The following is a 23273-nucleotide window of genomic DNA, read 5'->3' on the forward strand; positions in this document are numbered from 1 at the left end:
CCCCGATTGTCACGCTGCGCCAAGGGGTCGTGATAAAACAAAGACATCCAGATGAATAAGATGACGGAAAGCAAACGCCCACGACAATTGAAACGTCAACAAGGGAAAAAAAGAAGGGATGCAACACGAGGACTTCCCAGGAGGTCACCCATCCTAGTACTACTCTCGCCCAAACTCGCTTATCTTCGGAGTTCTGATGGGATCCGGTGCATGTGAGTTGGTATGATCGCATCCGTTAGCTTATAACGCCTAAAAGTATATAAGCCACGTTTGAGCCATGCCATATGACCATGGGTTGGCTATCCAACGCCCCCCGCATGAAATGGGATGCCGTCGCATGAAATGGCATGGCCTGTCAGGCCTTGTCGTCGCCACCCCTACCATGTGTCGCGCGCAGGCCTGCCGAACTGCCGGTTCCGATCGGCTGTGGGGCCTACCTTACGATAATTGAACCAAAACAAAAAAAAATAAAAAAACTGACAACGTTAAGAACAACCCCAATAATTTTGGCAGTGGGCGTCGAGTCCTGTTGTTTTTTCGCTTTCGTTCGTTTGCGGTGCCCGGTTAATTGGAGACGAGCTCCACGGGGTGATGTAGGACAGATGGCGTAAGTTATTGGAGAGGAGCTGGACCGACGCGCGTGCAACGGTAAATCGGGCAAACCGCTGATCTGGGCTCCGACCTCAAAATTGGCCCCACGAACCGACGATTCGAAGGCAACGGCGTCGCGAGTAAAACTCATTGCGTTGCTGTTGTGTAGATTTCAGCTGCACCAAAATGGATTAAGCTGCATCCTCAACTTGTGATACTCGCAAGTGCACGAGCCGTTCGGTAGTATAGCGTATGTAAGTGCGAGGTCGATCCCACGAGGATTGGTGATTGAATGATCCAATTCATTTTCCCTACACAAAACAGAAATGAAAAATAAAGGAAATAAATAAAACAAGGAAAGAAGAAATAACTAACTCAAGCAGATAAGTTCCCAAGTTCAATTAGATTAATGGATTGATTCTAGCTAAAGTATGATTAAGCCATGGTGTGTGGTCATAACCTTGTGTTCCTAATTCCCTAATTTGATCATTTGTTGTCTAACCTAAAATTAAGCATTAGGAACCCATTAAGCATAGAAGAACAATTTAAACAACCAAGTATGTATCTAATCCCTGTTGTCGAATGTCCATACATACTCTTCCTATTCATAGTTCAATTCGAATTAAAGCATGGTGTATACTCTTAATTCAAACCAAGATAGCTAACATGCAAGCCTAAATGGTGATCAATCATTCAAACTAGCATATTAACTTATAAGCATAATGAATAAGAACAAAAACCATAATTGAAACTTGGAAACTAATTAAACTTGAATACTTAAGAAAGAATGTACATTACAAGAAAAATAAATTACAACTAAGAAAACATTAAAGAAAGCTAGAATTGCTATCTCCTCAAAGAGTTCGTACGTTTCTTCTGGAGTTTTGGTTTTAAAAGAACCACCTGCAAAATTGGTGACTATATTATGACTAGAAGGGGTTAGTCCTTTATAAAACATACGCATTTGAAGCTTCAATGGAATCCCATGATGAGGACATTGGTTGAGCAACCCATTGAATTTCTCCCATGCTTCACAAAACGATTCATCATCTTGCTGTGCAAATAACAAGATCTTGTCCCTAAGCATGTCGGTCTTTTGTGTGGAGAAGTATTTTTCCAGGAACTTCTTTTGAATGGCAGACCATGTAGTGAGTGAACCAGGCTTCAAAGAATTCAACCAATACTTCGCCTTATCCTTTAAAGTGTATGGAAACACTCTCATTCGAAGTTGATCTTCTGTCACACCTGTCAAGGGAAAAGAACTCACAACATTAAAAATATCCTTTATATGAGTCAATGGATCTTCATTAGGTAAACCATAAAAGGAAGGCAGCATATTAAGATGAGAAGATTTAAGCTCATAATTTCGAGCTACAGTGGGCAGCAAAATGCTTGAAGGAGATGCTGGAATTGTTGGGATATCAAGTTCTCCCATGAACTCAATGGCAGCCATCATTTCTTCTTCTTCTTGGTCTGAACTTGCTTCCGAATTTGAAAGTGAAGAACCGGGAAGTTCAGTGTGGAGAGCAAGACTTGTAAATGTAGCAAGAGCTTGCTCTTTTGCAGTTGACAACTCCCTTTCTAGACGATTCTGAATTTCAGAGGTCACTCGTCTGGGTTGCAATGATGGTCCTGCGTTCAAAGATCTAGAACGTTGGAACGAAGACCTCACTTGTTCAAGTAATGGATTTTTAGACATAAACTACCTGAAACAGAAAATTAGATTAATTAGAAACACTAAAAAGAATAGGGTAACCTTGGGCACATAACCAGGGAAGAACTTTCGTTCAGTCCCCGGCAACGGCGCCAAAATTTGTTGTTAATATTATGTTAACTCGCAATTGTACGGGGCAATTAGTAGTATAGCAAGACAAGTACGAGGTCGTACCCACGAAGACTGAGAAGTTAAAACTAGTTATGTACTTAGATTACCAAATTCAAGAAAGTAGGAGGTTATGTCTAAAACAGAATTTAAAACAAGAGTGGTTGTGATTGTTGAACAAAAGAAGCAAAATGAAATTGCAAACAAAAACAAGTAAACAAATGTAACAAAGAGTGGTTTTAAGAGTTGGAAAACAGATTTTGAGACTAGGGCATTCGAATCACCATAACAATTCAATTCTGGGTTATAAAGATTCAAGTAACAAGTCTAATTCAGATTCAAAGATTGATTCTAGCTAAAGTATGATTAGGCCATGGTGTTTGGTCCTAACCTTGTGTTCCTAATTCCCTAATTTGATCATTTGTTGTCTAACCTAAAATTAAGCATTAGGAACCCATTAAGCATAGAAGAACATTTTAAACAACCAAGTATGTATCTAATCCCTGTTGTCGAATGTCCATACATACTCTTCCTATTCATAGTTCAATTCGAATTAAAGCATGGTGTATACTCTTAATTCAAACCAAGATAGTTAACAAACAAGTTCTAATGGTGATCAATCATTCAAACAAGCATGTTAACTTATAAGCATAATGAATAAGAACATGAATCATGAATCAAACTTGAAACTCCAAACTTATAAACCCAGAATATTCATGTTAGGTTACATCGAAGCCCTAGTTATGGATTTAGCTACTCATAATGGAAAAGAGACTTGAACAGAAATGAGAAAACATAATGAATACAATAAGAGTAGAAAAACCCTTTTTCTGAAGTTCTTGTGGTGTCCAAGGCTTCTCCAAGTGCTTCTCCACTTCTAATGCTTCTCCAAGAGCTTCCCCACTTCTAGAAAGATGTATGAAGGATATGGAGGTGATTTGGGATGAGTTTGAGTGAGTGGTGATGGCTAAGGAAGATGAAATTCGTAGGGAAATGGAAGAGAGGTTTGCTGGAGTTGTTTTGGTGATTGTTGGAGTGTTTGGGATTTTGAGAGTGTTTGAGGATGGTTGGAGTGAATTGTGGGGGTTGTGAATCTCAGGATTTGTTGTGTCTTGAATGTGGAATGGATGTGGTATTTATAGGGAGAGGGGAGTGACAAATCTGAATTCAATATGGCTAATGCATACAACACTTGCATTATAAAAGATGAATTGGTTGATGCACTTCACTAATGCATACAACACTTGCATTATAAAATCTGAATTGGTTGATGCACTTCACTAATAGATCCCACCAGCAGCCCTAGCTCATCTTCATGTCACCATGACCAAGCTTCCAACCAGAAATGATAGCTCATACCTAGCTCACCATGACCAAGCATCCAACCAGCACATGCTGAGGTCAGCATAACCAGCAACTTCAAGGGCTTACAACTTGGGCTTCTCTTAATCAAATTAGGACTTTAAGCACTCGAAATTGAAGTTCAGAATGTCTTCTTTCCAGCCATATTTCATTTGGGCCAATACAAGGTCGGAGGAGGAAGTTAAGGCCAAAACAAATTGCTAACTCATTTTGCGCGCTGATAAAATCCATCCTGAGCATGGCTCTGTGTTTGCTAGGTAACAGACTCCATATTTATCCAATGGGGCTGAATTTTGGATATGTTATAGTACATACCCATTGGAACAACGTTCATGAAGCATGCTGCCTCATCCGAGCTGTGTAGGTTGCTGAAACAAAGCTTGCAATATGACCTACGGAACTGGACTGGCAGGGGGCTGTAGCCAAAATGAGTTTGTCTTTTAAGCTCTTCTTCCATTCATCCAAATTAGGCCTTAACATGCTTGAATTGCATGAATTATGCTCTCTTGCTCTATTGGCCTACAAAACACACAAAGGGAGGGAAATAACTTAGAATTATAGGAACTAAGCAAAAGAAGTAAGTAAATTGGGCATGTATATGTATGAAATTATGAGCTTAACACACCCCCAAACTTAGATTTTGCTAGTCCTCGAGCAAAACAAAAGAGAAACAAAGATAAAAACAAAACAAGAAGTTAACTAGACCACTTTCGTAGGTAACTCGATTGCATTGAGCGTATGCAACAAGCCTTTAAACCTCTAGGCATCCCTAGTAGGATGAGTTGTGTCTCCTGAGGGTTTAACAGATACGATACCCACAAACGTTTTTCTAACTCTACAAAACAAAATGGTTAGAAAAACAACTTTGAAATCAACTAATGAAAATGAAAGAAAGTTTTAGTCATACCTCCAACACCATAGAGTTGCCAAGATAGGTCATCAATCAGTGTGTACAAGTGGAAGCTATAGCTCAAAGGCACACAGTTTCAAAGCAAGCACACTCAAACCTTGAATAGAGAACATGCTTCGACTCTAATTCTCACAGATAACACTCAATCACTCAGAACCTATGTTTTAATTCTCTCAAGAAAGCATAAGTGAGTGTATGAAATAGAAGCACAAATTTGGTTAGATCTCATGAAAGGAATTAAATACTAAGAATAGAGATACACACATACTTACCAGCACCCATGAATACATCCTCAAAGATCAGCTAGGTCTTTCACAATGTTGTAATGAAAGGCTAAGGTTTAGGGGAAATGGAAGAATTGGAAGGAAAAACAAATAACTTAAGAACATACCAAGGTTGCATGCTTCATTAATCTGCAAGGCATCATTGATTTAGATTGGCATGGCAGCAAACTTCATGGTATCTCCTGGCATAGACTTTATTTTTCACACTTAGATCAAATCGAAACACTTTCATCTTCGTTGATTTGATCTGCATCTTCATTAACTTCATTGCACAGATTCACATCATCTTTATTTAGGTACATGGCTGCAACTTCCTTGCTTCAAACTTTATCTTGGCACACCTTGGTATATTTCTAAGCTATAGGGTATGGCTACAATAGGTCAAGTATCTCAGATTGAGATACAAAGGTAGGGAAATGATGAGGGTGATAGAAGAAAAGGCTTTAAGTGTTTGGCTTCAAGAGGGTTGATGGAACACACATATAGGTAGGGTGAAAAGAAAGCACATAGAATGGTTATGCACACATAGCCTAGCATCACTTCAATGAGTTCATTCATGAATGAGAGCAAGCACATGATATCTGCAAAAGAGAATCATCCTTAGTATTCAATCAAAATGGAATAATGAGATCAATTAGAGTGAATTGAAGAAAATAAGTATGGATGAGAAATAGAACACTTTAAACCCTCTCAAGAAAGCAATTAGGCTCGATATAGCTCACTAGGGTAGTCTCCACTATTTTCCTTCAAGAATTTGAGCGTGGTACTTTAGCCACCAGAATTCTAAGAGCAAAAGCTTTGTGAAGTGCAAAATTCTGATATGAAAACCTCAAATAGCAGCTCCATAGCATTGATTGTATGACATTCTTTAAAAAAAATAAAAAATAAAAATTAAAATTAAAATTAAAAAAAAAAAAAAAAAAATTGTGACAAGAGAACGAAAATTGAAAACACAAATGGATAAGAAAATTGAAATTGAAAACCTTCCCCCCAGACCTGAATTGAACATTGTCCTCAATGTGAAAGCATACAAAAGATGATTGAGAACAAACAAATGATAAAGGGAAAAGTTTAGAAGAAGGTTTAGGAAAAATAAAAAATAAAAAAAATGAATATATAAGCAACTCATGGATGACCAGTTAAGGGCCTCAGAAAACACAGCCAGGGGATCCGGGAAGGTTGGAGGGGTCACAATGGTCCCGCTTAAAACCCAAACTTCTTAGACACCGAAGGTGTCGCCTAAAGAACTCCTAGACACTGTATTGACGGAAGTGCTCACTGGAGTTACCATAAGTTAGCTCATATGAAAAATCTTTTTAAATTTTTATAAAAAAAAAAAAACAGAAATTTAAAATAATAACAAGTAAAGAGAAAGGATTGAAATGCTCCCCCTTGATGCGATTAGGTCGATTGCTACCAAGCACCTTCTTCTTGAACACATGGGTTGCCTCCCAAGAAGCGCCTTAGTTACTGTCTTGGCAAGACATTGTGCAATCAGCTAAGTTGATGGTACGAAGGGAAGTTGATCTACCACATGGCCAGTTTGGATGCCAGCTGAAACTCCCTCATAGAATGGCTTTAAACGTTGTCCATTTACTTTGAAAGTCGAGCCATCTTTAGGGTTTTGAATCTCCACAGCTCCATAGGGAGAAACATTGACCACGGTGAATGGGCCTTGCCATCTAGACTTCAATTTTCCTGGAAAGAGACGCAAACATGAGTTAAACAAAAGAACTGACATACCTTTGGAGAACTCTTTCCGTTGAATGTTTCTGTCATGGTAACTCTTGGTTCGTTCTTTGTAAAGCTTTGCATTCTCATAAGACTCATGTCTAATTTCTTCCAATTCATTCAGCTGAAACTTTCTTGCATGGCCTGCCTTGTCTAGATCAAAATTTAACTTCTTGATGGCCCAAAAAGCATTGTGTTCAAGCTCCATTGGCAGGTGACAAGCTTTCCCAAACACAAGACGATAAGGGCTCATTCCAATGGGAGTCTTATATGCTGTCCTATAAGCCCATAATGCATCATTGAGCTTGGCTGCCCAATCTTTCCTTGTATTGTTCACCACCTTCTCCAGGATGTGCTTAATTTCTCTATTGCTTATTTCCACTTGACCAGAAGTTTGCGGATGATATGGTGTAGAGACTCGATGGGTGATGTTGTACTTCTTCATGAGTGCTTCGAATGGCTTGTTACAGAAGTGGCTGCCTCCATCACTAATGACAGCCCTTGGAGTACCAAACCTTGTGAAAATATTATCCTTCAAGAACTTCAGCACCACCTTATAATCATTGGTTTTGGTGGCTATGGCTTCCACCCATTTAGACACATAATCAACAGCAACAAGTATGTAAGTATAACCAAAGGAAGATGGGAATGGTCCCATGAAATCAATACCCCACACATCGAAGAGCTCCACAACAAGTATGTTATTCAATGGCATTTCATTCCTGCGACTTATGTTCCCCATCCTTTGGCACCTATCACACTTAACACAAAAATTAAATGCATCTTTAAATAGAGTGGGCCAAAAGAAACCAGATTGCAGAATTTTAAGTGCTGTTTTCTTAGCTCCAAAGTGACCTCCACAGGCCAATTCGTGGCTATGCCTAAGTATGCTTTCTTGCTCTTCTTCTGGAACACATCTTCTGATGAGTTGATCCGGGCAATGCTTGAATAAGAAAGGTTCATCCCATACATAATGTTTCACCATGGAAAAGAACTTCTTCTTATCCTGAGAAGTTAGATCATTTCTAAGAACACCACAAGCAAGATAATTAACAAAATCAGCATACCATGGCTCTTTGACTTGGGCAGCATATAGTTGTTCATCAGGGAAAGTCTCATTCAAGGGTAGCACAGCTCCTCCTTTTTCTTCAACCACAATTCTGCTCAAATGATCAGCTACCACATTCTCACATCCCTTCTTATCTCGAATCTCCAAATCGAATTCTTGCAGCAAGAGAATCCATCTAATCAAGCGTGGTTTGGCATCCTTCTTAGTGAGCAAGTATCTAAGGGCTGCATGGTCAGAATAAACAATTACTTTAGAACCAACAAGGTAAGAACGAAATTTTTCTAAAGCAAAAACCACAGCAAGCAACTCCTTCTCTGTTGTGGAGTAGTTGATTTGAGCATCATTCAAGGTCCGGCTAGCATAATGAATCACATGGGGCAGCTTGTTCTTCTTTTGACCTAAAACTGCACCAATAGCAAAGTCAGAGGCATCACACATTATTTCAAATGGTAAAGACCAATCCGGAGCTATGATAATAGGGGCTGAAGTTAGCTCCCTCTTCAAGGTAGAAAAAGCTTCCATGCAAGCTTCATTAAACTCAAAAACAGCATCCTTAGCAAGGAGATTACACAATGGCCTTGTAATGCTTGAGAAATTTTTGATGAACCTTCTATAGAATCCAGCATGACCTAGAAAGCTTCTAATTCCTTTAACAGAGGTAGGGGGTGGAAGATTTGAGATGAGGTCGATCTTGGCTTTATCCACTTCGATTCCCTTGCTTGAAATCACATGGCCTAGTACAATGCCTTGTCTCACCATGAAGTGACACTTCTCCCAATTCAAAATCAGATTTGTTTCCTGGCATCTTTTAAGCACTAGAGACAAGTGGTGAAGACAATTATCAAAAGAGGAACCAAAAACTGAAAAATCATCCATAAATACCTCAATGAATCGTTCCACCATATCTGAAAAGATTGACATCATGCATCTTTGGAAAGTTGCTGGGGCATTGCATAAACCGAATGGCATCCTTCTATAAGCAAACGTACCAAATGGGCATGTGAATGTGGTTTTCTCTTGGTCTTCCGGAGCAATGGGAATTTGATTATAACCTGAAAAACCATCAAGAAAACAATAGTAAGCATGGCCAGATAAACGTTCAAGCATTTGATCAATAAAAGGTAAGGGGAAATGATCTTTTCTAGTGGATGTGTTCAACTTCCTGTAATCAATGCAAACTCTCCAACCAGTGACAGTTCGTGTAGGAACTAGCTCATTCTTCTCATTCTTCACAACGGTGATTCCGGACTTCTTTGGAACAACTTGCACAGGGCTCACCCACTTAGAATCTGAAATTGGGTAGATGATTCCTACATCGAGTAGCTTTAAAACTTCAGCTCTAACCACCTCTTTCATGTTGGGATTTAGCCTCCTTTGGGCATCACGAGATGGTTTGCTGTCTTCTTCCATTAAAATCCGGTGCATGCACATGCTTGGACTAATTCCTTTGATGTCTGCTATGGTCCACCCAATGGCTGTTTTATGCTCTTTTAGAACTTTAATTAAGCTCTCTTCTTCATGTGAGGAGAGACCTGCAGCAATTATAACAGGGAGAGTTTCGTTAGCACCCAAATATGTATATTTAAGATTATTGGGAAGAGGTTTAAGTTCTAGCTTTGGTGGGATGACAATGGATGGCTCCAATTTCGTGGATGATGGTCCAAGAGGCTCGATTGGTGGCCTAAAGGATGGTGGGTATGGCGGAAACACTTCTAAGGCAGCCACCACTTCTTGGAACTCCGGTTCACAAAGATCTTCCTCTTCTTGTGTTAAGACAGCTTCTAGAGCATCATTAGACTTTCTCTGCAAAATTTTGGAAGAAACCTCATGATCCACAACATCAATTGAAAAGCAAGAATCAAGAGAGATAGAAGGTTGAGATAGAGCATTAAGCATTTTAAATTCAACAGTTTCACCCAAAACAGTCATGGAGAGAGTGCTATCTTTCACTTTGATGATTGTGTCTGCAGTGGCCATGAATGGCCTGCCTAGGAGAATGGGATCAACACGATCTCCATTTGGATTGTCTTCCATGTCCATCACTACAAAATCAGCAGGGAGAATTAGTGTATTAACTTGAACTAGAATATCTTCTACAATACCTTTTGGATATTTTATAGAATGATCAGCTAGTTCAAGTCGCATTGAAGTCTTCTTCATCCCTTCTAAGCCAAGCTCTTGATAAACTGAATATGGCAAAACATTGATGCTTGCTCCCAAGTCCAACATGGCTCTTCCAACCTTCTTGCCTCCAATGTTAATGGGAATGTCAAAGCTGCCAGGATCATCTAGTTTTGGTGGAAGCTTCCTTTGCAATACAGCACTTACATTCTGGTCGAGCTTTACTCCTTCATTTGGAGCGAAATTGAGCTTGTGAGTTTTCAAGTCCTTGATGAATTTTCCATATGCAGGAATCTGTTCAATAAGATCAAGCAAAGGCAAATTGATATTAACTTTACTCAAAATATCATAAATCTCTTTAAAAGCCTTATCTTGCTTTGCTTTCTTAAGACGGCCTGGAAATGGAATCTATGGAACATATGGAGCGGGTGGCACGTATCTATCTTCTTGAAGATGTGGTGGCACAAATTTGTCATCCCTTTTATGCAATTGGAATTGATCGGATTTCTGAGAATCTGATTTGGCCTTAGGAGCAGATTGAGAAGTTTTGAGTTGTTCTCCTTCCGTGGCCATGGTCTCCTCCTCTTCATTTTCTACAATCACAACATCATTTGAAAGATTAGAATCATCTTTATTATCAATGATCTTACCTGATCTGAGCACATGAATTGCCTTGGCTTCTGGGTTCTTTGGATTGATCTCAGTTTGGCTTGGCCATTTCCCAGGCACTCTTTGAGTTATTTCAGCAGCTATTTGGCCTAATTGGACTTCCAATTTGGAGATGGCAGCTTGTGTAGTTTGCTGAAAATTGGATTGGTTGATTGCCATCTGCTTCACTATATCTTCCAATGATGATGATGATTGTTGTGGCCTTTGGAATGAAGGGGGATTTGCTTGATTCTGGGTATTTCTCCATGAAAAGTTTGGATGATTCCTCCAACCTGGATTATAACTTTGAGAGTATGGATCATTTCTTGGACCTTGGTTGTAGGAATTTACCAACTTAGCTTGCTCTTGCACAAATTCTGGATATCCAGCCCCAAGTGGACAAGCTGTGGTAGCATGGTCATGAGATTCACAAATGCTACACACTTCCTTCGGAGGGCTTCTTGAGTTTAATGCAAGAAGAGCATCTAGCTTTTGTTCCAGTTTTGAAATCTGCACACTAGAAGCATCATTAGAACCACTAATAACACGTTTACCTCTTGTATCCGTATGTTGGGTCTCCATTGCTATCTCCTCAAAGAGTTCGTACGTTTCTTCTGGAGTTTTGGTTTTAAAAGAACCACCTGCAAAATTGGTGACTATATTATGACTAGAAGGGGTTAGTCCTTTATAAAACATACGCATTTGAAGCTTCAATGGAATCCCATGATGAGGACATTGGTTGAGCAACCCATTGAATTTCTCCCATGCTTCACAAAACGATTCATCATCTTGCTGTGCAAATAACAAGATCTTGTCCCTAAGCATGTCGGTCTTTTGCGTGGAGAAGTATTTTTCTAGGAACTTCTTTTGAATGGCAGACCATGTAGTGAGTGAACCAGGCTTCAAAGAATTCAACCAATACTTCGCCTTATCCTTTAAAGTGTATGGAAACACTCTCATTCGAAGTTGATCTTCTGTCACACCTGTCAAGGGAAAAGAACTCACAACATTAAAAATATCCTTTATATGAGTCAATGGATCTTCATTAGGTAAACCATAAAAGGAAGGCAGCATATTAAGATGAGAAGATTTAAGCTCATAATTTCGAGCTACAGTGGGCAGCAAAATGCTTGAAGGAGATGCTGGAATTGTTGGGATATCAAGTTCTCCCATGAACTCAATGGCAGCCATCATTTCTTCTTCTTCTTGGTCTGAACTTGCTTCCGAATTTGAAAGTGAAGAACCGGGAAGTTCAGTGTGGAGAGCAAGACTTGTAAATGTAGCAAGAGCTTGCTCTTTTGCAGTTGACAACTCCCTTTCTAGACGATTCTGAATTTCAGAGGTCACTCGTCTGGGTTGCAATGATGGTCCTGCGTTCAAAGATCTAGAACGTTGGAACGAAGACCTCACTTGTTCAAGTAATGGATTTTTAGACATAAACTACCTGAAACAGAAAATTAGATTAATTAGAAACACTAAAAAGAATAGGGTAACCTTGGGCACATAACCAGGGAAGAACTTTCGTTCAGTCCCCGGCAACGGCGCCAAAATTTGTTGTTAATATTATGTTAACTCGCAATTGTACGGGGCAATTAGTAGTATAGCAAGACAAGTACGAGGTCGTACCCACGAAGACTGAGAAGTTAAAACTAGTTATGTACTTAGATTACCAAATTCAAGAAAGTAGGAGGTTATGTCTAAAACAGAATTTAAAACAAGAGTGGTTGTGATTGTTGAACAAAAGAAGCAAAATGAAATTGCAAACAAAAACAAGTAAACAAATGTAACAAAGAGTGGTTTTAAGAGTTGGAAAACAGATTTTGAGACTAGGGCATTCGAATCACCATAACAATTCAATTCTGGGTTATAAAGATTCAAGTAACAAGTCTAATTCAGATTCAAAGATTGATTCTAGCTAAAGTATGATTAGGCCATGGTGTTTGGTCCTAACCTTGTGTTCCTAATTCCCTAATTTGATCATTTGTTGTCTAACCTAAAATTAAGCATTAGGAACCCATTAAGCATAGAAGAACATTTTAAACAACCAAGTATGTATCTAATCCCTGTTGTCGAATGTCCATACATACTCTTCCTATTCATAGTTCAATTCGAATTAAAGCATGGTGTATACTCTTAATTCAAACCAAGATAGTTAACAAACAAGTTCTAATGGTGATCAATCATTCAAACAAGCATGTTAACTTATAAGCATAATGAATAAGAACATGAATCATGAATCAAACTTGAAACTCCAAACTTATAAACCCAGAATATTCATGTTAGGTTACATCGAAGCCCTAGTTATGGATTTAGCTACTCATAATGGAAAAGAGACTTGAACAGAAATGAGAAAACATAATGAATACAATAAGAGTAGAAAAACCCTTTTTCTGAAGTTCTTGTGGTGTCCAAGGCTTCTCCAAGTGCTTCTCCACTTCTAATGCTTCTCCAAGAGCTTCCCCACTTCTAGAAAGATGTATGAAGGATATGGAGGTGATTTGGGATGAGTTTGAGTGAGTGGTGATGGCTAAGGAAGATGAAATTCGTAGGGAAATGGAAGAGAGGTTTGCTGGAGTTGTTTTGGTGATTGTTGGAGTGTTTGGGATTTTGAGAGTGTTTGAGGATGGTTGGAGTGAATTGTGGGGGTTGTGAATCTCAGGATTTGTTGTGTCTTGAATGTGGAATGGATGTGGTATTTATAGGGAGAGGGGAGTGACAAATCTGAATTCAATATGGCTAATGCATACAACACTTGCATTATAAAAGATGAATTGGTTGATGCACTTCACTAATGCATACAACACTTGCATTATAAAATCTGAATTGGTTGATGCACTTCACTAATAGATCCCACCAGCAGCCCTAGCTCATCTTCATGTCACCATGACCAAGCTTCCAACCAGAAATGATAGCTCATACCTAGCTCACCATGACCAAGCATCCAACCAGCACATGCTGAGGTCAGCATAACCAGCAACTTCAAGGGCTTACAACTTGGGCTTCTCTTAATCAAATTAGGACTTTAAGCACTCGAAATTGAAGTTCAGAATGTCTTCTTTCCAGCCATATTTCATTTGGGCCAATCCAAGGTCGGAGGAGGAAGTTAAGGCCAAAACAAATTTCTAACTCATTTTGCGCGCTGATAAAATCCATCCTGAGCATGGCTCTGTGTTTGCTAGGTAACAGACTCCATATTTATCCAATGGGGCTGAATTTTGGATATGTTATAGTACATACCCATTGGAACAACTTTCATGAAGAATGCTGCCTCATCCGAGCTGTGTAGGTTGCTGAAACAAAGCTTGCAATATGACCTACGGAACTGGACTGGCAGGGGGCTGTAGCCAAAATGAGTTTGTCTTTTAAGCTCTTCTTCCATTCATCCAAATTAGGCCTTAACATGCTTGAATTGCATGAATTATGCTCTCTTGCTCTATTGGCCTACAAAACACACAAAGGGAGGGAAATAACTTAGAATTATAGGAACTAAGCAAAAGAAGTAAGTAAATTGGGCATGTATATGTATGAAATTATGAGCTTAACAGCCTACCTTACGATAATTGAACCAAAACAAAAAAACTGACAACGTTAAGAACAACCCCAATAATTTCGGCAATGGGCGTCGAGTCCTGTTGTTTTTTCGCTTTCGTTCGTTTGCTGTGCCCGGTTAATTGGAGACGAGCTCCACGGGGTGATGTAGGACAGATGGCGTAAGTTATTGGAGAGGAGCTGGACCGACGCGCGTGCAACGGCAAATCGGGCAAACCGCTGATCTGGGCTCCGACCTCAGAATTGGGCCCACGAACCGTCGATTCGAAGGCAACGGCGTCGCGAGTAAAACTCATTGCGTTGCCATGAGTCGTGGGCTTTTTCGGGCATCCGACGTCGTTTACTAGCCCGAAATCCAGTTTTTGAAGTTTTTGGTAACTGTGTTATTTTCCTATTTTAATTCCTTCGTTAATCCTAGGCTTTCTAGGAGTATTTAATCATAGTGTGCCCCGATTGTCACGCTGCGCCACGGGGTCGTGATAAAACAAAGACATCCAGATGAATAAGATGACGGAAAGCAAACGCCCACGACAATTGAAACGTCAACAAGGCAAAAAAAGAAGGGATGCAACACGAGGACTTCCCAGGAGGTCACCCATCCTAGTACTACTCTCGCCCAAAATCGCTTAACTTCGGAGTTCTGATGGGATCCGGTGCATGTGAGTTGGTATGATCGCATCCGTTAGCTTATAACGCCTAAAAGTATATAAGCCACGTTTGAGCCATGCCAAATGACCATGGGTTGGCTATCCAACGCCCCCCGCATGAAATGGCATGGCCTGTCAGGCCTTGTCGTCGCCACCCCTACCATGTGTCGCGCGCAGGCCTGCCGAACTGTCGGTTCCGATCGGCTGTGGGGCCTACCTTACGATAATTGAACCAAAAAAAAAAAAAAAAAAAACTGACAACGTTAAGAACAACCCCAATAATTTCGGCAGTGGGCGTCGAGTCCTGTTGTTTTTTCGCTTTCGTTCGTTTACGGTGCCCGGTTAATTGGAGAAGAGCTCCACGGGGTGATGTAGGACAGATGGCGTAAGTTATTGGAGAGGAGCTGGACCGACGCGCGTGCAACGGCAAATCGGGCAAACCGCTGATCTGGGCTCCGACCTCAGAATTGGGCCCACGAACCGTCGATTCGAAGGCAACGGCGTCGCGAGTAAAACTCATTGCGATGCCATGAGTCGTGGGCTTTTTCGGGCATCCGACGTCGTTTACTAGCCCGAAATCAAGTTTTTGAAGTTTTTGGTAACTGTGTTATTTTCCTATTTTAATTCCTTCGTTAATCCTAGGCTTTCTAGGAGTATTTAATCATAGTGTGCCCCGATTGTCACGCTGCGCCACGGGGTCGTGATAAAACAAAGACATCCAGATGAATAAGATGACGGAAAGCAAACGCCCACGACAATTGAAACGTCAACAAGGCAAAAAAAGAAGGGATGCAACACGAGGACTTCCCAGGAGGTCACCCATCCTAGTACTACTCTCGCCCAAACTCGCTTAACTTCGGAGTTCTGATGGGATCCGGTGCATGTGAGTTTGTATGATCGCATCCATTAGCTTATAACGCCTAAAAGTATATAAGCCACGTTTGAACCATGCCATATGACCATGGGTTGGCTATCCAACGCCCCCCGCATGAAATGGCATGGCCTGTCAGGCCTTGTCGTCGCCACCCCTACCATGTGTCGCGCGCAGGCCTGCCGAACTGCCGGTTCCGATCGGGTGTGGGGCCTACCTTACGATAATTGAACCAAAACAAAAAAAAAACAAAAAAACTGACAACGTTAAGAACAACCCCAATAATTTTGGCAGTGGGCGTCGAGTCCTGTTGTTTTTTCGCTTTCGTTCGTTTGCAGTGCCCGGTTAATTGGAGACGAGCTCCACGGGGTGATGTAGGACAGATGGCGTAAGTTATTGGAGAGGAGCTGGACCGACGCGCGTGCAACGGCAAATCGGGCAAACCGTTGATCTGGGCTCCGACCTCAGAATTGGGCCCACGAACCGTCGATTCGAAGGCAACGGCGTCGCGAGTAAAACTCATTGCGATGCCATGAGTCGTGGGCTTTTTCGGGCATCTGACGTCGTTTACTAGCCCGAAATCCAGTTTTTGAAGTTTTTGGTAACTGTGTTATTTTCCTATTTTAATTCCTTCGTTAATCCTAGGCTTTCTAGGAGTATTTAATCATAGTGTGCCCCGATTGTCACGCTGCGCCACGGGGTCGTGATAAAACAAAGACATCCAGATGAATAAGATGACGGAAAGCAAACGCCCACGACAATTGAAACGTCAACAAGGCAAAAAAAGAAGGGATGCAACACGAGGACTTCCCAGGAGGTCACCCATCCTAGTACTACTCTCGCCAAAACTGACAACGTTAAGAACAACCCCAATAATTTCGGCAGTGGGCGTCAAGTCCTGCTGTTTTTTCGCTTTCGTTCGTTTGTGGTGCCCGGTTAATTGGAGACGAGCTCCACGGGGTGATGTAGGACAGATGGCGTAAGTTATTGGAGAGGAGCTGGACCGACGCGCGTGCAACGGCAAATCGGGCAAACCGCTGATCTGGGCTCCGACCTCAGAATTGGGCCCACGAACCGTCGATTCGAAGGCAACGGCGTCGCGAGTAAAACTCATTGTGTTGCCATGAGTCGTGGGCTTTTTCGGGCATCCGACGTCGTTTACTAGCCCGAAATCCAGTTTTTGAAGTTTTTGGTAACTGTGTTATTTTCCTATTTTAATTCCTTCGTTAATCCTAGGCTTTCAAGGAGTATTTAATCATAGTGTGCCTCGATTGTCACGCTGCGCCAAGGGGTCGTGATAAAACAAAGACATCCAGATGAATAAGATGACGGAAAGCAAACGCCCACGACAATTGAAACGTCAACAAGGCAAAAAAAGAAGGGATGCAACACGAGGACTTCCCAGGAGGTCACCCATCCGAGTACTACTCTCGCCCAAACTCGCTTAACTTCGGAGTTCTGATGGGATCCGGTGCATGTGAGTTGGTATGATCGCATCCATTAGCTTATAACGCCTAAAAGTATATAAGCCACGTTTGAGCCATGCCATATGACCATGGGTTGGCTATCCAACGCCCCCCGCATGAAATGGCATGGCCTGTCAAGCCTTGTCGTCGCCACCCCTACCACGTGTCGCGCGCAGGCCTGCCGAACTGCCGGTTCCGATCGGCTGTGGGGCCTACCTTACGATAATTGAACCAAAACAAAAAAAACAAAAAAACTGACAACGTTAAGAACAACCCTAATAATTTCGGCAGTGGGCGTCGAGTCCTGCTGTTTTTTCGCTTTCGTTCGTTTGCGGTGCCCGGTTAATTGGAGACGAGCTCCACGGGGTGATGTAGGACAGATGGCGTAAGTTATTGGAGAGGAGCTGGACCGACGCGCGTGCAACGGCAAATCGGGCAAACCGCTGATCTGGGCTCCGACCTCAGAATTGGGCCCACGAACCGTCGATTCGAAGGCAACGGCGTCGCGAGTAAAACTCGTTGCGTTGCCATGAGTCGTGGGCTTTTTCGGGCATCCGACGTCGTTTACTAGCCCGAAATCCAGTTTTTGAAGTTTTTGGTAACTGTGTTATTTTCCTATTTTAATTCCTTCGTTAATCCTAGGCTTTCTAGGAGTATTTAATCATAGTGTGCCCCGATTGTCACGCTGCGCCAAGGGGTCGTGATAAAACAAAGACATCCAGATGAATAAGATGACGGAAAGCAAACGCCCACGACAATTGAAACGTCAACAAGGCAAAAAAAGAAGGGATGCAACACGAGGACTTCCCAGGAGGTCACCCATCCGAGTACTACTCTCGCCCAAACTCGCTTAACTTCGGAGTTCTGATGGGATCCGGTGCATGTGAGTTGGTATGATCGCATCCGTTAGCTTATAACGCCTAAAAGTATATAAGCCACGTTTGAGCCATGCCATATGACCATGGGTTGGCTATCCAACGCCCCCCGCATGAAATGGCATGGCCTGTCAAGCCTTGTCGTCGCCACCCCTACCACGTGTCGCGCGCAGGCCTGCCGAACTGCCGGTTCCGATCGGCTGTGGGGCCTACCTTACGATAATTGAACCAAAACAAAAAAAACAAAAAAACTGACAACGTTAAGAACAACCCTAATAATTTCGGCAGTGGGCGTCGAGTCCTGCTGTTTTTTCGCTTTCGTTCGTTTGCGGTGCCCGGTTAATTGGAGACGAGCTCCACGGGGTGATGTAGGACAGATGGCGTAAGTTATTGGAGAGGAGCTGGACCGACGCGCGTGCAACGGCAAATCGGGCAAACCGCTGATCTGGGCTCCGACCTCAGAATTGGGCCCACGAACCGTCGATTCGAAGGCAACGGCGTCGCGAGTAAAACTCGTTGCGTTGCCATGAGTCGTGGGCTTTTTCGGGCATCCGACGTCGTTTACTAGCCCGAAATCCAGTTTTTGAAGTTTTTGGTAACTGTGTTATTTTCCTATTTTAATTCCTTCGTTAATCCTAGGCTTTCTAGGAGTATTTAATCATAGTGTGCCCCGATTGTCACGCTGCGCCAAGGGGTCGTGATAAAACAAAGACATCCAGATGAATAAGATGACGGAAAGCAAACGCCCACGACAATTGAAACGTCAACAAGGCAAAAAAAGAAGGGATGCAACACGAGGACTTCCCAGGAGGTCACCCATCCGAGTACTACTCTCGCCCAAACTCGCTTAACTTCGGAGTTCTGATGGGATCCGGTGCATGTGAGTTGGTATGATCGCATCCGTTAGCTTATAACGCCTAAAAGTATATAAGCCACGTTTGAGCCATGCCATATGACCATGGGTTGGCTATCCAACGCCCCCCGCATGAAATGGCATGGCCTGTCAAGCCTTGTCGTCGCCACCCCTACCACGTGTCGCGCGCAGGCCTGCCGAACTGCCGGTTCCGATCGGCTGTGGGGCCTACCTTACGATAATTGAACCAAAACAAAAAAAACAAAAAAACTGACAACGTTAAGAACAACCCTAATAATTTCGGCAGTGGGCGTCGAGTCCTGCTGTTTTTTCGCTTTCGTTCGTTTGCGGTGCCCGGTTAATTGGAGACGAGCTCCACGGGGTGATGTAGGACAGATGGCGTAAGTTATTGGAGAGGAGCTGGACCGACGCGCGTGCAACGGCAAATCGGGCAAACCGCTGATCTGGGCTCCGACCTCAGAATTGGGCCCACGAACCGTCGATTCGAAGGCAACGGCGTCGCGAGTAAAACTCGTTGCGTTGCCATGAGTCGTGGGCTTTTTCGGGCATCCGACGTCGTTTACTAGCCCGAAATCCAGTTTTTGAAGTTTTTGGTAACTGTGTTATTTTCCTATTTTAATTCCTTCGTTAATCCTAGGCTTTCTAGGAGTATTTAATCATAGTGTGCCCCGATTGTCACGCTGCGCCAAGGGGTCGTGATAAAACAAAGACATCCAGATGAATAAGATGACGGAAAGCAAACGCCCACGACAATTGAAACGTCAACAAGGCAAAAAAAGAAGGGATGCAACACGAGGACTTCCCAGGAGGTCACCCATCCTAGTACTGCTGTTTTTTCGCTTTCGTTCGTTTGCGGTGCCCGGTTAATTGGAGACGAGCTCCACGGGGTGATGTAGGACAGATGGCGTAAGTTATTGGAGAGGAGCTGGACCGACGCGCGTGCAACGGCAAATCGGGCAAACCGCTGATCTGGGCTCCGACCTCAGAATTGGGCCCACGAACCGTCGATTCGAAGGCAACGGCGTCGCGAGTAAAACTCGTTGCGTTGCCATGAGTCGTGGGCTTTTTCGGGCATCCGACGTCGTTTACTAGCCCGAAATCCAGTTTTTGAAGTTTTTGGTAACTGTGTTATTTTCCTATTTTAATTCCTTCGTTAATCCTAGGCTTTCTAGGAGTATTTAATCGTAGTGTGCCCCGATTGTCACGCTGCGCCAAGGGGTCGTGATAAAACAAAGACATCCAGATGAATAAGATGACGGAAAGCAAACGCCCACGACAATTGAAACGTCAACAAGGCAAAAAAAGAAGGGATGCAACACGAGGACTTCCCAGGAGGTCACCCATCCTAGTACTACTCTCGCCCAAACTCGCTTAACTTCGGAGTTCTAGTACTACTCTCGCCCAAACTCGCTTAACTTCGGAGTTCTGATGGGATCCGGTGCATGTGAGTTGGTATGATCGCATCCGTTAGCTTATAACGCCTAAAAGTATATAAGCCACGTTTGAGCCAAGCCATATGACCATGGGTTGGCTATCCAACGCCCCCCGCATGAAATGGGATGCCGTCGCATGAAATGGCATGGCCTGTCAGGCCTTGTCGTCGCCACCCCTACCATGTGTCGCATTCAGGCCTGCCGAACTGCCGGTTCCGATCGGCTGTGGGGCCTACCTTACGATAATTGAACCAAAACAAAAAAAAACAAAAAAACTGACAACGTTAAGAACAACCCCAATAATTTCGGCAGTGGGCGTCGAGTCCTGTTGTTTTTTCGCTTTCGTTCATTTGCGGTGCCCGGTTAATTGGAGACGAGCTCCACGGGGTGATGTAGGACAGATGGCGTAAGTTATTGGAGAGGAGCTGGACCGACGCGCGTGCAACGGCAAATCGGGCAAACCGCTGATCTGGGCTCCGACCTCAGAATTGGGCCCACGAACCGTCGATTCGAAGGCAACGGCGTCGCGAGTAAAACTCATTGCATTGCCATGAGTCGTGGGCTTTTTCGGGCGTCCGACGTCGTTTACTAGCCCGAAATCCAGTTTTTGAAGTTTTTGGTAACTGTGTTATTTTCCTACTTTAATTCCTTCGTTAATCCTAGGCTTTCTAGGAGTATTTAATCATAGTGTGCCCCGATTGTCACGCTGCGCCACGGGGTCGTGATAAAACAAAGACATCCAGATGAATAAGATGACGGAAAGCAAACGCCCACGACAATTGAAACGTCAACAAGGCAAAAAAAGAAGGGATGCAACACGAGGACTTCCCAGGAGGTCACCCATCCTAGTACTACTCTCGCCCAAACTCGCTTAACTTCGGAGTTCTGATGGGATCCGGTGCATGTGAGTTGGTATGATCGCATCCGTTAGCTTATAACGCCTAAAAGTATATAAGCCACGTTTGAGCCATGCCATATGACCATGGGTTGGCTATCCAACGCCCCCCGCATGAAATGGCATGCCCTGTCAGGCCTTGTCGTCGCCCCCCCTACCATGTGTCGCGCGCAGGCCTGCCGAACTGCCGGTTCCGATCGGCTGTGGGGCCTACCTTACGATAATTGAACCAAAACAAAAAAAAACAAAAAAACTGACAACGTTAAGAAAAACCCCAATAATTTCGGCAGTGGGCGTCGAGTCCTGTTGTTTTTTCGCTTTCGTTCGTTTGCGGTGCCCGGTTAATTGGAGACGAGCTCCACGGGGTGATGTAGGACAGATGGCGTAAGTTATTGGAGAGGAGCTGGACCGACGCGCGTGCAACGGCAAATCGGGCAAACCGCTGATCTGGGCTCCGACCTCAGAATTGGGCCCACGAACCGTCGATTCGAAGGCAACGGCGTCGCCAGTAAAACTCATTGCATTGCCATGAGTCGTGGGCTTTTTCGGGCATCCGACGTCGTTTACTAGCCCGAAATCCAGTTTTTGAAGTTTTTGGTAACTGTGTTATTTTCCTACTTTAATTCCTTCGTTAATCCTAGGCTTTCTAGGAGTATTTAATCATAGTGTGCCCCGATTGTCACGCTGCGCCACGGGGTCGTGATAAAACAAAGACATCCAGATGAAGAAGATGACGGAAAGCAAACGCCCACGACAATTGAAACGTCAACAAGGCAAAAAAAGAAGGGATGCAACACGAGGACTTCCCAGGAGGTCACCCATCCTAGTACTACTCTCGCCCAAACTCGCTTAATTTCGGAGTTCTGATGGGATCCGGTGCATGTGAGTTGGTATGATCGCATCCGTCAGCTTATAACGCCTAAAAGTATATAAGCCACGTTTGAGCCATGCCATATGACCATGGGTTGGCTATCCAACGCCCCCCGCATGAAATGGCATGCCCTGTCAGGCCTTGTCGTCGCCCCCCCTACCATGTGTCGCGCGCAGGCCTGCCGAACTGCCGGTTCCGATCGGCTGTGGGGCCTACCTTACGATAATTGAACCAAAACAAAAAAAAAACAAAAAAACTGACAACGTTAAGAAAAACCCCAATAATTTCGGCAGTGGGCGTCGAGTCCTGTTGTTTTTTCGCTTTCGTTCGTTTGCGGTGCCCGGTTAATTGGAGACGAGCTCCACGGGGTGATGTAGGACAGATGGCGTAAGTTATTGGAGAGGAGCTGGACCGACGCGCGTGCAACGGCAAATCGGGCAAACCGCTGATCTGGGCTCCGACCTCAGAATTGGGCCCACGAACCGTCGATTCGAAGGCAACGGCGTCGCGAGTAAAACTCATTGCGTTGCCATGAGTCGTGGGCTTTTTCGGGCATCCGACGTCGTTTACTAGCCCGAAATCCAGTTTTTGAAGTTTTTGGTAACTGTGTTATTTTCCTATTTTAATTCCTTCGTTAATCCTAGGCTTTCTAGGAGTATTTAATCATAGTGTGCCCCGATTGTCACGCTGCGCCACGGGGTCGTGATAAAACAAAGACATCCAGATGAATAAGATGACGGAAAGCAAACGCCCACGACAATTGAAACGTCAACAAGGCAAAAAAAGAAGGGATGCAACACGAGGACTTCCCAGGAGGTCACCCATCCTAGTACTACTCTCGCCCAAACTCGCTTAACTTCGGAGTTCTGATGGGACCCGGTGCATGTGAGTTGGTATGATCGCATCCGTTAGCTTATAACGCCTAAAAGTATATAAGCCACGTTTGAGCCATGCCATATGACCATGGGTTGGCTATCCAACGCCCCCCGCATGAAATGGGATGCCGTCGCATGAAATGGCATGGCCTGTCAGGCCTTGTCGTCGCCACCCCTACCATGTGTCGCATGCAGGCCTGCCGAACTGCCGGTTCCGATCGGCTGTGGGGCCTACCTTACGATAATTGAACCAAAACAAAAAAAAACAAAAAAACTGACAACGTTAAGAACAACCCCAACAATTTCGGCAGTGGGCGTCGAGTCCTGTTGTTTTTTCGCTTTCGTTCGTTTGCGGTGCCCGGTTAATTGGAGACGAGCT

General features: G+C 43.4%; 11 non-coding genes and 1 pseudogene across 11 annotated transcripts; 2 read left to right on the forward strand and 10 right to left on the reverse strand.

Moving 5' to 3' along the window:
* Positions 1 to 115: 115 nt before the first annotated feature.
* Positions 116 to 234, reverse strand: LOC148292114 (5S ribosomal RNA). The gene has a single exon (XR_015826744.1). It is a non-coding gene; the product is annotated as a 5S ribosomal RNA (ribosomal RNA).
* A 1337-nt stretch (positions 235 to 1571) lies between these two features.
* On the forward strand, positions 1572 to 1678 carry LOC148292115 (small nucleolar RNA R71). The gene has a single exon (XR_015827194.1). It is a non-coding gene; the product is annotated as a small nucleolar RNA R71 (small nucleolar RNA).
* Positions 1679 to 11256: 9578 nt separating this feature from the next.
* On the forward strand, positions 11257 to 11363 carry LOC148292116 (small nucleolar RNA R71). The gene has a single exon (XR_015827195.1). It is a non-coding gene; the product is annotated as a small nucleolar RNA R71 (small nucleolar RNA).
* Positions 11364 to 14649: 3286 nt separating this feature from the next.
* On the reverse strand, positions 14650 to 14768 carry LOC148292117 (5S ribosomal RNA). Its single transcript, XR_015826900.1, has one exon. It is a non-coding gene; the product is annotated as a 5S ribosomal RNA (ribosomal RNA).
* Positions 14769 to 15520: 752 nt separating this feature from the next.
* LOC148292118 (5S ribosomal RNA) lies at positions 15521 to 15639 on the reverse strand. Its single transcript, XR_015826990.1, has one exon. It is a non-coding gene; the product is annotated as a 5S ribosomal RNA (ribosomal RNA).
* Positions 15640 to 16985: 1346 nt separating this feature from the next.
* On the reverse strand, positions 16986 to 17104 carry LOC148292119 (5S ribosomal RNA). The gene has a single exon (XR_015827681.1). It is a non-coding gene; the product is annotated as a 5S ribosomal RNA (ribosomal RNA).
* A 753-nt stretch (positions 17105 to 17857) lies between these two features.
* Positions 17858 to 17976, reverse strand: LOC148292120 (5S ribosomal RNA). Its single transcript, XR_015827682.1, has one exon. It is a non-coding gene; the product is annotated as a 5S ribosomal RNA (ribosomal RNA).
* A 753-nt stretch (positions 17977 to 18729) lies between these two features.
* LOC148292121 (5S ribosomal RNA) lies at positions 18730 to 18848 on the reverse strand. Its single transcript, XR_015827683.1, has one exon. It is a non-coding gene; the product is annotated as a 5S ribosomal RNA (ribosomal RNA).
* Positions 18849 to 20127: 1279 nt separating this feature from the next.
* On the reverse strand, positions 20128 to 20286 carry LOC148292122 (5S ribosomal RNA; annotated as a pseudogene).
* A 774-nt stretch (positions 20287 to 21060) lies between these two features.
* Positions 21061 to 21179, reverse strand: LOC148292123 (5S ribosomal RNA). The gene has a single exon (XR_015827530.1). It is a non-coding gene; the product is annotated as a 5S ribosomal RNA (ribosomal RNA).
* Positions 21180 to 21933: 754 nt separating this feature from the next.
* On the reverse strand, positions 21934 to 22052 carry LOC148292124 (5S ribosomal RNA). The gene has a single exon (XR_015826921.1). It is a non-coding gene; the product is annotated as a 5S ribosomal RNA (ribosomal RNA).
* A 755-nt stretch (positions 22053 to 22807) lies between these two features.
* On the reverse strand, positions 22808 to 22926 carry LOC148292125 (5S ribosomal RNA). The gene has a single exon (XR_015826799.1). It is a non-coding gene; the product is annotated as a 5S ribosomal RNA (ribosomal RNA).
* Positions 22927 to 23273: the final 347 nt, after the last annotated feature.

The sequence above is a fragment of the Prunus avium genome, chromosome 8 (genome assembly GCF_965620075.1).
Source record: "Prunus avium chromosome 8, drPruAviu1.hap1.1, whole genome shotgun sequence".
Lineage (NCBI taxonomy): Eukaryota > Viridiplantae > Streptophyta > Magnoliopsida > Rosales > Rosaceae > Prunus > Prunus avium.